Source organism: Theropithecus gelada, chromosome X (genome assembly GCF_003255815.1).
Source record: "Theropithecus gelada isolate Dixy chromosome X, Tgel_1.0, whole genome shotgun sequence".
NCBI classification, from domain to species: domain Eukaryota; kingdom Metazoa; phylum Chordata; class Mammalia; order Primates; family Cercopithecidae; genus Theropithecus; species Theropithecus gelada.
Genome location: NC_037689.1, coordinates 151109889 through 151114390, shown reverse-complemented (window position 1 = coordinate 151114390; position 4502 = coordinate 151109889). Strand labels below are relative to the sequence as shown.

The 4502-nt window shown below is 55.7% G+C and overlaps 1 long non-coding RNA gene across 1 annotated transcript; it reads right to left on the bottom strand.

Moving 5' to 3' along the window:
- Positions 1-1251: 1251 nt before the first annotated feature.
- On the bottom strand, positions 1252-3492 carry LOC112615109. The gene is made up of 2 exons (XR_003117280.1): positions 3193-3492; positions 1252-1559 (listed from the first exon to the last, which is right to left on the bottom strand). It is a non-coding gene; the product is annotated as an uncharacterized LOC112615109 (long non-coding RNA).
- Positions 3493-4502: the final 1010 nt, after the last annotated feature.

The window sequence follows — 4502 nt, the reverse complement described above, 5'->3', positions numbered from 1 at the left end:
CAAGTGTTGGCAAGGCTGTGAAACCGCTAGAAAGCTTGTACGCTACAGGGGGGGCGTATGGATCGGTACAACCACTTGAGGAAACAATTTGTCATTGCCCAGCAAAGTTGCAAGTGTACATTTCTGGTGGCCCATGGATTTTCCCCTGGATATACCCACTAGTGAAACTTGTGCTGGGCATCAGGACTCTGGTAACAGCCCAAAACGTGGAAACAATTCCCCCATCCACCAAGCAGGTGATACAGAGATCAGTTGTAGTTTAATCCCATGACAGAACAGAATGCTTGCAGGAAAAATGGATTATAGCTCTTAGTCTCGTGAATACCACATTCAAGTGGAAAGGCAGGTTATAGAATAATACAGACAGTATGATTCCATTTATATAAAATTCAAAACAGGCAAAACTAAAAAATATATCGTTTGGGGATGCAAAGGTGGTGAAACTGTAAAGAAACACACGAGTGGTAAATGTAAAATTCAAGAAGGTGGTCACCTCTGAAGTGGGGGTGGGGGACATGGGGCGAGGAGAAGGGTCACTCAAGGTCCTTCAAAGGGAACGTTACCTTTCTTCTAAGCTGGTGGTGAGTACACAGAAGTTCGCTGTATTGTTTTTTACACTTACACATATTTTGTAAATGTCCTTTTGTGTCTACTCAGTGTCTACTAGACCATTTTAAAAGGTGAGAGTTCTGCTGAATTCCATATGGAGAGGCACCGTAATTCTTTCGTGGCTAACAAACCTCAAAAGTCTTCATTAGGCCCTGGTGACCCCTCCAGGTAACAGACGAGGGGAGAAATTGGGTCCCAGGACTGGCTCTGACCCCTGCCATCTCCAGTCACAACAGCTGGTACTCACTGGTAGGGCTGTGCCTGTGGCTAAAATGTCAAAGTACCTCTGCACCCGTTGGTAAACTGCAGCTGACCCTGAACCAGTCTCTCCTTTGGGACCCCCCCCTCGGCCCCTGCTCCTCCTGATCCGGAACTAGTGGCTCATTCTGGGCACAGCAGTGGCCCTTGGAGAACCTGCATCAGCCCCTCAGCAGCCTCTGTACCTGGGCTATCCTGGTGTTAAGTGCTGGGAAATTCACACTGCGCCCTTGGGGTCCCAACACCCACACTTTGGGAGGAGAGAAGACTTCAGGTGACGTCCACCCACCGGCTCTGTGTGCAGCCCTGTCCACCCACAGCCAGTTTGCCTCATGGCTAGGTCACCTCCAAGCCTGAATTTGGAATTCAAATGAAGGAGTTTATTTTTACCTTTTATTCAACAGCGGCTGTAGCTTAATCAGTTCTCTAATGATCAATTGTTCTGATTTTAAGAAATCAAACACTTTGAAACCAATTCACTGAAGGCCCTTCTGTCTCTGCGAAAGGATTGCTTGTCAGTTGGGTTAGGGGCTGCTTCCTCTCCTGGGGGCTTTTTCTTCACCTTTCTTCTAAAGTAGATGGTCTGGCTGCCGAAGCCTTTCGCACAGGGTTGCCCATTTGCCCTTGGGCTGGTGTTGCCCCCTCTGGCTCCAGGCAATTGCTCCCTGTGCCCGCAGCTGTCATGCCCGGCTCTGTGAGGGAAGAGAGCAGCGAGGCAGTGTGGCCCTGCACTTGGCTGCACTGTGTGTTTAACTATGTCTAATGCACAAAGAAAAACTGCATCAGGACACACAAAATCAGTCCAAAATATGTTTTGTTTTTTCTTTTTTCCTTAGACGAAGTCTCGCTCTGTCACCCAGGCTGGAGTGCAGTGGCACGATCTCAGCTCACTGCAACCTCCACCTCCCGGGTTCAATCAATTCTCCTGCCTCAGCCTCCTGAGTAGCTAGGATTACAGGCATGCCCAACTGCGCCTGGCTAGTTTTTTGTATTTTTGGTAGAGATGGGGTTTCACCATGTTGGCCAGGCTGCTCTCGAACTCCTGACCTCGAGATCACGCTGCCTTGGCCTCCCAGAGTGCTGGGATTAGAGGCGTGAGCCACTGCGCCCAGCCAGTCCAAAATATCTTAATAAGGTATGCTTATTTCTAGGAAAAATAATCCTTATTTCTAGGAAAAAATAATCTTAGGAAAAGGTCTTTATCCAAAAGGACAAGAATTCTCTTGGTTTCCTCAGCTCAGGGGAGAGGCCTGAGTAGAGAAAACAGAAAGGACAAGGGCAAGATGTCCCAAAGGGGTAAGTGCCCTCCTGGCTCGTCTTGGCCTCTGACCCCGGCAAGAATCACACTTCCCTCAGGAGAGCAGCCTCACTCACTCCCACAGAAGCCCGGTGCGGAAACAGGCTGCCCTTAGGGGAATGCTTTGTTTTTAAACCATAAAATGCCAAAATGTTGGGAGAAAATAAGGCCCTGCCAGTGCTGTGGACACAGCCCGCAGTCCCCGGAGGCTGTGGGGAGAGCTGGGTATGTCCCCCTGGGGATGGGGGACATGCTGTATTCCTGAGCAGGCACCTGCCTGTCTGCCCGCCGAGGTTTCTGAAGGCAGGACATTTGCTGAACCTGGCAGGACTGAAGGCACTCTTACCCTAGCTGCCTTCTGCTCCGGGGGCACAAGGTGTGGGAGCCAGAGGTCTGAGGGGGTCCCGTAGGCACTGGTGGGGCCCAGAGAGGACAGGGCTTCCCAATCCCAAAAGGTCTTTAGCCTTAGCAACCAGGGGGCTGAGTCCGCCCTCGGAAAAGGGCGATTCCATTGGCAGGCATCAAAAAGTCCAGGCAAAGATGGGGCCCCTCTCACCCCCTCACCTTGGCACAAGTTCTGCCTGCCTCGGCCTCGGGGGGTGGAGGGTGGGAAGGGAGGGAAGGGAGGTCAGGCCACCTCCTCTCCATTCCAGTCCATTCCAGCCCCAAGGATGGGGAGGGGAGGCCCATGGGATGTGAGTCTGGGCTGAATTTTAATAACTGAAAAGGACCAGAAAAGTTAATGATCGGGGTGGGGGAGGTGCCAGAACACAGTGACTGGCGTAAACAAGCCCTGTCATGAGTTCCACCAACAGGAATGGTCTGGAATGGCCGGCACAGCCCCAGGAAGTGCTGGAGGGGCTGCAGGCCCAGGTGTGATCACCCCACTAGGCTGTGTTGCCCAAGCTGGGGTCAGGCCTCCAGGGCGCTTCCTCACCCTGTCCCCTCCAGATGGGGCAGAGCAGGGAGCAGCTGAGCAAGGACAGGCATTTGAGGACAAGTGGGCAGCACAGACATTTCCCACTCACTGAGGCTAGGAGGTTGGGCGGGGAGCACCCTGGGGTGAACAGAAAGCACTGGGCTGTGAGGGAGTCCTTGAGCAGACTGGGTCCAACAGGAAGCCTGCAGCTGTGGAACCCTGAGCTCAGCCCTGCTAGTGATTTTCTAGGCTCTGTTGTGCTGTGCCAGCTCCGAACCTGCCAGGAAGCCACCCCTTGCTCTTTCTCTGGCCAGAAGAGAGGAAGGCTCTCCAGTCCTGATGGCCTAGGTCCAGCGCCCAGGCCAAGGGCGCCCCTGCAGACAGGTGCTGACGCTAACATTTGTCCATCCGGCCCACGTAGCCGCCCTCCGATGTCTTTAGATCCGTGGCCTTTTCTCCGTGGCGGGCGGGTCTCCGGGGCAGTCTGTCCCCTTCCTCGCGTGGCGGCCTGCTGCACACCAGCGGCAGCAGCATCCCATCGCGGCAAATGGCTGCCGCGCAACAGGCTGCCTGGTGGTTGAGCGGAAACCATGGCAACGGGAAGCAGGGAGGATATTCCCGTCACCCTCTGGAAAGGGCAGCCTATTTCTGGGACCCGAGCCCAGTTCTTCACTAGTTGTGTATTTTGCTGTGAATTTCGATGCCGGAGACACGGCGTGGAGGGTGCGGGGCTGAGGTGGGGAGGGGCAGTAACCGCCCCCAGCCCCAACCCCGGGCCCGGAGGAGGAGACCCAGTTCCGGGCTCAGCCCCACCGGATCAGACCCCTCTCCAGCCACCCCAGGGGAGGGCGGGCGCTTTGGGGGGCACTGGGGCAGGGCCTGCTTCCCAGTCCCCAACAGAGGGGACCTTTTGGAACCCCTTGGCCGGGGACTGCCTGGGGCTCCCAGCAGCAGGGGGATGGGGTGAGGGTGGCGAGCCTAGCTCGCGGGACTCAGCGTCAAGCGAGGCCCCGCCGTGCGTGCACACGGGCTCGCGCATCTCCCCGCACGCGCACGCTGGAGCAGGGTGGCTTTTGATGTAGACGGCTCTGCCCCCTAGCGGCAGCTGTGATCAGCATGCGGGGCTCCTTCCAGGGAGGGCTTTGGAGAGGAAGGAGAAGGGGTCCAGGGAGAGAATCGCAGGCTGAGCTTGGGGTGGAAGATCCCAGGAGGGGCTCGCGGCGGCCCACTCCTTTTCACCCGCCACCCTCGTCCTGGGTGACCTCAGTCCCTCTTATGGCTGTCCAGACCTTTCCCCTAGGGGACAATCCCCAGGAAGACATAGGCCCCTCAAACTCCACGTGTCACAATGGAGCGCGTCTTCTTCCCACATCCGTCCCTCATCTGGAAGACTGGCACCTTCACCCACCCGGTTGGCCC